At 39.5% G+C, this 8864-nt stretch overlaps 1 non-coding gene across 1 annotated transcript; it reads right to left on the reverse strand.

Moving 5' to 3' along the window:
* Positions 1-7209: 7209 nt before the first annotated feature.
* On the reverse strand, positions 7210-7282 carry TRNAC-GCA (transfer RNA cysteine (anticodon GCA)). The gene has a single exon. It is a non-coding gene; the product is annotated as a tRNA-Cys (tRNA).
* Positions 7283-8864: the final 1582 nt, after the last annotated feature.

Below are 8864 nucleotides of genomic sequence, written 5' to 3' on the forward strand. Positions count from 1 at the left end.
CTAATTCTATTAGGCTGAGCAGCTTCACTGCCACTGAGCTTAGGAGAAGAAAAGGTAGCTGATAGCACTGAATATGGTTTGATCTAAAAGCCAACATACTAGGCTTCCCTGGTGGCTCAATGGGAAAGAATCTGCCTACGATTGCAGGAGACATGGGTTTGATCCTTGGTCTGGGAAGATCCCATATGCCGCAGAGCAACCAAGCCTGTGCTCTAGTGGCTGGGAACTGCAACTCCTGAAGCCAGGGCACCCTAGAACCCGTGCCCCTTAACAAGAGAAGCCACCACAATGAAAAGCCCAAGCACCACAACTTCCGAGTTGCTCCTACTCATCACAACTAGAAAAAAGCCCTGGATAGCAACAAAGACCCAGTACAGCCAAAAATAAATAAATACAATTATTTTAAAAATAAATAAAAGTCAATATACCAGGCAGATAAAATGAGTGCCTTTTATCCTCATGCTCTGTAAGACTAATTGTTAAAGTTTTTCACATCAACATACTCCAAATATGACAATTTCCACTTGTGACTACAAAAAAAACTGCTATCAAAAACATTTTCATGACTTACATTGTTATTTGATGCAATTACTGGGCATTCATTTGTATTTCAAAAAGCAATTTTCTATAAAGGTTTTCTTTATTAGTGTTAAAAATCAATTTAGACTACAAAAGCAGTGACTCATATTTTATTTTGATATTATTTGTCAGTTCAGTTGACTATTGAGTAGCTTTTAAAAAGTAATTGATGTTAGTGCTTTAGGAATTGAAATATTATGGACAGATCATGTGAGAGAAAGTGAAGTGGCATTTGCCTTTCATTAGTATCTACAAATGGAAAAAGAAAAATAGAATCTGAAGGTGGTACAAACTCTAGTATATGAGTATATAATAAAGTCAAAATCTTTTGAAAAATAATAGCAATCTTTTCAACAGAATTAACTTTTTCACATGGTATCATGTTTTAAATTCACAAAACAAAATAATCATTCGAATAATTATGAACATTTATGCATTCAGTTAAGTAATTAATATATAGGTAATTCCAATTTTCCAGTGTTAGTTTGTTTCAGTAAAACTTTAGAAAAATAAAGCAATTTCAGTTTAGTGTAAGAATTCAATTGTTTCTTCCAACTTTAAAAATGTTCTATTATAACCAATTTGTTTCCAACTTAAACAGTGACATGGAAATGACTATACCAATTCTTTTTAACCCATAACATATAAACGTTTTTATTCATTCGGACCCTTAGGATGAAAACACCCTTCACCACAATAATGCTTAACAATACCTCCTTATAGGGGACATTAGAGGCTTCCCTGGTGGCTCAGCAGCAAAGAATCTGCCTGCAATGCAGGAGACCTGAGTTCGATCCCTGGGTCGGGAAGATTCTCCAGAAAAGGGCATGTCAACTCACTCCAGCAACTCTTCCCATGGATAGGGGAGCCTGACAGGCTACAGTCCATAGGGTCATACAGAGTTGGACACAACTGAAGTGACCAAGCAGCAGCAGCAGGGGATATTAGAGTGTTGTGATTAAGTATGTGGGTTCTGGATTCAGCATGCCTGCTATAAAATTCTGACTTTGTCCCTTCCCAACTATGTGCTAATTACTTAACATCTTCAAGCTCTAGTTTTCTCATCTCTAAAGTGGAAATAATAACAGTTGGAAGAATTGAATGAAATAACCTATGAGAAACACTTAGGAAAATGCCTTGCAAATAGTAAGTACCAAATGAATACTAGTTATTACTATGGAAAGAATGCCATGCCTATGTTTAGAGGACTCCATGGGAACATGACAGGACTAAAAAACTCTCTGCCTCCAAACAGCTTTTGTCTTCAATTAAAGGCCACATGGTAGAGTGAACAATATACTGGATTTTATAATACATTGGAATCTGTCTCTTACAAACTGTGTGACTTTAGAAAACCTATCTAAAATAGCTACACAGTTTATTTTACTGAAAAGATCAAAGTGGGTCATATACACGAACCACATAGGTTCATATATGTATCAATAGGATTGAATATAATTGTTTCCAGTCAGATTTACATCTTTGGATTAGGGCAATATTTCTAACTTTATTTTTTTTTAAGCTGAGGAATTCCCCATTCAAATGAATTTTTACGAAGCTCCAGCTTGACTTAGATCACCCTAAGACATTAGTAACTTGATTGAAGTAGACTGATTTAGCTCATTTTTTGCTTTTTGAGGTCTCTAAAGTTTTCTCTAGCTTTCTGACATATTCTTTATAAATCAGCTCTAGTACTATATTTTCTGTAAGAAGAAAGCATCTAACAAAATTTATTAGTCTTGGGGTCCAGTGGAGTAAAACAAACCAAAACCCCAACCAAGCAGTATCATAAAGGGAATGTAATAGAAAGAAATAGTTATGTAGGTATTATAAGGCCAACACATGAAAACCGCAGAATATGGGTTATCAAGAAATAGTATCTTCAGAAAGAAGCTCCCCCACAAAAACTGGGAAAACAGAGACAAAGTAGGAGTATTCAGAACAAAAGCATAGATGTATGGATCTATGGAAATGAGCTTGAGTCCTATGGATGGAACCCATCTGGCTGCTAATGGCTCTTATGAAGGACCAAGATGAATATGGTGTGGGAGTTTTGACAATAGCTAGAAGCTGAAACCAATTCCTGCTGCTGTGGCAACACTCCATTGCTAAGAAACACTGCCAAGCTCAGCAAGAAACACACAAAGGAGGAAGTCCCTTGTCTCCTCCTGCCTCTCCTCTTGTCTTCTTCTTCAGATGAAATACAGTTCCAGGCTGAGTTAGAGAGAAGGTATGAAAGAGTGAATCTGTAGCTAAGAGATAACAGCTAAACAATGTGCACACAGAATTAGTTACCTTTTCCTTCTTTACATTCTGGTTTTGCAATACCTTGTTTATATTTGCTACTGTGACAGATTATGTTTCTATTATATTTGGAGATGTCACTCATCCACGAGACTCAGTTAAGTACAGTTGATATGAGTACAATGAACACTCATAGAGTGACTGTTATTTCTAACCAGTCAGATGTTGATGTTATAAAGGTGACTATGATGCAATTTTGTTCTTATAAACTGGGTCTGTAACCTGATGATTTCAGTGCAACGAAATACGAACACAATGATTACCTGGCTACTGATAGGCCCAGAAGAGGAACAATTTGTCAAGTCTCTGGCAGGAAAGAATAATTTTTAAAAAAGACATGAGAAAAGGACGCTCGAATGGAAGTTGAGTTTAATCTTGACAGATGAGGACAAGTGCAGAGGTGATGGCCTGGGCAATTAGTTTTATTAGACCATAAACTGTAACCTAAGGAATGAGAAGACTAGAGATATAGACAGGGGATTGTGCCTTATTTCTACATATAACTCCAATCATTTGTGTGATGTCAGATACATGTTTAAACACTCAATAAATACTTGGACAGACAACATGGGGAGTAGTGGGTGGACGTGGAGTACATCTCTCTCCACTTAGACATCAGGAATACACCTTCAGACACAGAAGTGCATGCGCAACACCAACTGAGAGTGGACAGGAGTACCTGACCAGTAGAACAGAACACATAGAACCATCCAAAACTCGGTAGGACGAAGGAACTAGGGGGAAAACAGGAGTGTTAGAAGGACTGGACCTCCTCTCAGCAGGTGGGGGGAACTGAAGCATGGGTCCAACCCCCACATTGGGGCAATTGTCTGAGTCAGAGGAGAAACATTTAAGGCTGAGAGTGAAACAGCAGATCTGTGGCAGCCAAATGGAATAAGCATCAGACAGTCCTTGCCACAGCATGTATACCCTGGACAGGGACGCAGGTCCTCTAGAAGACACAGTGGTTGGGAGCTTGAGTCTAGGGATTGTGAGCAATCCCAGGGTGAGGGCAACTGTTGACTGCAGAGAGATGAATCAAGTGGATACAAAGAAGAAGATTGTGGTGGGAAATGCCTGTGGAGGAAAGCCAGGCAGCTATGGAAGCAAGGCGATACTGCTGAGTCATGTGTAGGAGGTGGAGCCATCACCATAGCCTCTCTCTCCCCAAATGCCAGCATTGGCACCTGAACAACAGAGAGGCTGGCCCATCAAATGCCGGTTGCACTAAACTACAGAGTAGGACCCCAGGCAAGGGAGCTCTCTAAGTGCCTGAATGGGCGGAATTATGGAAAAAGACTGGCCAAAGAGGTCTTCTGATTGCCAGCTACAAGAAGCTTGAAAAAAGACTCTTATAGGGCCATAACTCCTGTGGCTGAGGCAGTCTGTGTCCCTGAACACTTGGCACCACCAGGGTCCCTGAAATCCAAGCAGCTGTGCCACCTTCACACTCAGCCCTCACTGGAGCAGAGCTGCCACAGGCAAAAAAAAAGGCTTGCATCTAAACATGCAGGGTTGCTTTGGTCATGTCCAACTCTTTGTAACCCTGTGAACTGTGGCCTGCCAGGCTTCTCTGTCAGGGGTTTCTCCAGGCAAGAATACTGGAACATATTGGCCAATACTGGTTGTCATACTCTCCTAGACCACTATATTTCCTTCTGCCTTAACCACCAGCTCCCCTGAGTACCTGGTGCTGCCAGAACCCCTGCAATGCAAGCAGCTGCACCACCTCCACACCTGGCCCTCACAGGGGCAAACCCATGTCCACCAGGGCAGCCTCAGGAGCAAACCCCAGTGGATGACCCACATGCAGAGGTGGAAATAAAACCACAATTGAAACCCAGGAGCAGTGTGGCTAAGGAATAAGACCCAAAACCTTCCCACTAGCTGTATAAGCTGCAGATAAAATCCACATGATCAACTAGCCAGACTCTGTGTCTATGGACTATATAAAAGGACATTGAGAGCTCCCACAAAAGAAAATGCACTAGTTCTGATAGCTGTAGATAATGGAGGCAAGAACACACAGGAGTAAGACCAGAATAGAATCTGAGCTGCCCCCACAGTAGGTCCAGAGACCAGCACAGTGTTGGAGGGCATCCTACGGAGGTGAGGTGGAATGTGACCCCCAGCGAGGGAAAGGACTCTGACAGCAGTGACTCAAGAAAAACATTTATTATTCTTTTGTTTTGACTTGTTCTGTAGATTCTTTTGGATTTGTCTCTATTTTGTTTTTCTTTTCTTTCCTCCCTTACAACCCCCGCTGCTGTAGTTGTTGATTTTATTGGCACTATGAAATCTAATTAAGCTTTTGAGGGTTTTTTTTTTTCCAATCACACTTTTTATTGCTGTTATAAACCCCTGCCTCTATGTTGGGCTTTTGCAGTTTCTATGAGATTTCCTTTTTTCCTTTTTCTTTCTTCTTCCTGTATTTTTTTTCTTTTTTTAATCTTAATTTTTAATTTTTAAAAAACGTATTACTATTTTGTCTATATTTATTCCTTTGCTTGCTTTTCCTTCTGTTCTTTTCCCCTTGCAGTTAATCTTTAATGTATAAAAATCTTGTTTATCTACCTCTATTTAACTTTGCATATCTATTCTTTCTTTCCTTTCCTCTTAACATATTTGTTAGTTTTGTTTTCATTGCTTTATTCCCCACATGGTACCTTGCTTTAGTTTTGTTTTCCAGTTTGTGCTTTAGTTAGTTTTGTTCTTAACTGATAGATATAATTTTTGGTTTCCTTTCTTGCCACGTCATTCTATTGTATTTTATTTTTGTTGGACTGTTTTGATTTTGCTTATGGGTGTGTATGTATATGTATATATTTCACTATTTCAATTATTATTTGCCAGATTTTGTAACTGCCATTTGTATGGGGTTCATCTTTGGTTTCTCATTTTTGGATATTTGTGTTAATCTCACTTAATGCCATAACAAACCACTTCTGGAATCTTCATTCTTGACCAGAGATCAAGCCCCGAGCCTTCGGAGTGGGAGCACTGACTCCAAGACCATAGACTACCAGAGAACTAACCCTAGGAAATATCAGATAGTGACAACTCACACAAAAGAAACCACTTGAATATGAGACCTAGCATCACCTGACCACCAGTATAAGATGCCTCATCTAAACAACAAACAAAACAAAAATGCAAACCCAATCATCAGCAGACAGGATTACCACCTCACTCAACCTTGCCCATCAGAGGAATAACAAATGGAAAAAAAAAAGAACAAACAACTCATCACAAATCTCATCCTATACAAAGCTTACACAAACCACTGGACCAACCTTAGGAGGGCAGAAACCAAAAGGAGGAAAGAATTCAACCTTGAAGCCTGGGAAAAGGAGACCTCAAACACAATAAGTTAAAAAAAATAATGAAAAGACAGAGAAATACTACACAAATGAAAGAACAAACTAGAACCACAGAAGTCCAAATAAATGAAGAGGATATAGGCAAACTCCCTGAAAAACAATTTAGAATAATGATAGTAAAGATGATCAAAAACACTGAAAACAGAATGGAGAAAATGCAAGAATAAATTAACAAAGACATAGAAGAATAAAACAATAAGCATATAGAGACAAACAATTACTGAAATTAAAAATACTCTAGGAGGAATCAATAGCAGAATATTTGAAGTAGAAGAACGAATCAGTGAGTGGGAAGATAAAATGGTGGAAATAACTTCTGAAGAGCAGAATAAAGGAAAAGTAATGAAAAGAACTGAGGATATTCTCAGAGACCTCTGGAACAATATCAAACGCACCAACATTCGAATTATAGGGGTCCCAGAAGAAGAAAGAAAGAAAGGGTATGAGGAAATTTTTGAAGAAATTATAGCTGAAAATTTCCCCAACATGGAAAAAGAAATCAAGTCCAAAAGGCTCAAACTGTCCCATACAGGATAAACCCAAGGAGAAATATGCCAAAACACATACTAATCAAACTAACAAAGACTAAACACAATGAATATTAAAAGCTGCAAGAGAAAAGCAACAAGTAACATACAATGGAAATTCCATATGTTTAACAGCTGATCTTTCAGCAGGAACTCTGCAGGCCAGAAGGGAATGGCAGGATATATTTAAAGTACTGAAAGGGGAAAAGCTAGAACCAAGATTACTCTATCTGACAAGGATCTCATTCAAATTGATGGAGAAACAAAAAGCTTTTCAGACAAGCAAAACTTAAGAGAATTCAGTAACACCAAACCAGCTTTATTGCGACCCCGTGGACTGTAGCCTACCAGGCTCCTCTGTCCATGGGATTCTGGACAAGAATACTGGAGCGGGTTGCCATTTCCTTCTTCAGAGGATCTTCCCTGATCCAGGGATCGAACCTGGGTCTCCTGCATTGCAGGCAGACACTTTAACCTCTGAGCCACCAGGGAAGCCCACAACAAATGTTAAATGGACTTATATAGTCAAGAAATACAAGAGAAGAAAACAGATCTACAAAATCAAACCCCTAACAATTAAGAGAATGGCAATAGAAACATATATACCAATAATTATTTAAATGTAAACAGATTAAATGCTGCAACCAAAAGGCACAGACTGGCTGAATGGATTCAGAAACAAGACCCATATATATGCTGTCTATAAGAAACCCACTTCAGACCTCAAGACACATATAGACTGAAAGTGAGAGGATGGACAAATATATTCCATGCAAATGGGAAGCAAAAGAAAGCTGGAGTAGCAATCCTCATATAAGACAAAATAGACCTTAAAATAAAGAATATTACAAGAGATAAAAAAGGACACTACATAATGATCAAGGGCTCAATCCAAGAGGAAGACATAACAATTGTAAATATCTATGCATTCAACATAGGAGCACCTCAATACATAAGACAAACACTAACAGATTTAAAAGGAGAAACTGATAGTAACACAATAATAGTAGGAGACTTTAACACCCCATTCACATAAATGGACAAATCATCAAAACAGAAAAGTAATAAGGAAACACAAATCTTAAATGATACGTTAGATGAGATGGATCTCATTGATATCTTTAGGACATTTCATCAAAATGCACAAGCAAGGCTGAGAGGACCTACCCACGCCCAAGGGCAGGGGCGGTGGCTGAGAGGAGCTACCCTGTACCTGAGGTAAGGAGCAGCAGCTGTGCTTTTTTGGAGCAGCCGTGAAGAGATACCCCGTGTCCAAGGTAAGAGAAACCCAAGTAAGATGGTAGGCGCTGAGAGAGATAATCAGAGGGCAGACAGACTGAAACTACAATCACAGACAACTAGCCCGTCTGATCACATGGACCACAGCCTTGTCTAACAAAATGAAACTAAGCCATGCCGTGTATGGCCACCCAGAAGGCTGGGTCATGGTGGAGAGGTCTGACAGAATGTGGTCCACTGGAGGAGGGAATGGCAAACTACTTCAGTATTCTTGCCTTGAGAACCCCATGAACAGTATGAAAAGGAAAAAAGATAGGACACTGAAAGATGAACTCCCCAGGTCAGTAGGTGCCCAATATGCTACTGGAGATCAGTAGAGAAATGACTCCAGAAAAAAATGAAGGTATGGAGCCAAAGCAAAAACAACACCCAATTGTGAATGGGACTGGTAATGGAAGCACGGTTCGAAGCTGTAAAGATCAATATTGCATAGAAACCTGGAATGTTAGGTCCATGAATGAAGGCAAATTCGAAGTGGTCAAACAGGAGATGGCAAGAGTGAATGTCGACATTCTAGGAATCAGTGAACTAAGATGGACTGGAATGGCTGAATTTAACTCAGATGACCATTATATCTACTACTGTGGGCAGGAATCCCTTAGAAGAAATGGAGTAGCCATCATAGCCAACAAAAGAGCCTGAAATGCAGTACTTGGATGCAATCTCAAAACTTACAGAATGATCTTTTGTTCATTTCCAAGGCAAACCATTCAATATCACAGTTATCCAAGTCTATGCCCCATCAGTAACGCTGAAGAAGCTGAAGTTGAACAGT

Source organism: Capricornis sumatraensis, chromosome 2 (genome assembly GCF_032405125.1).
Source record: "Capricornis sumatraensis isolate serow.1 chromosome 2, serow.2, whole genome shotgun sequence".
In the NCBI taxonomy this organism is placed as follows: Eukaryota; Metazoa; Chordata; class Mammalia; order Artiodactyla; family Bovidae; genus Capricornis; species Capricornis sumatraensis.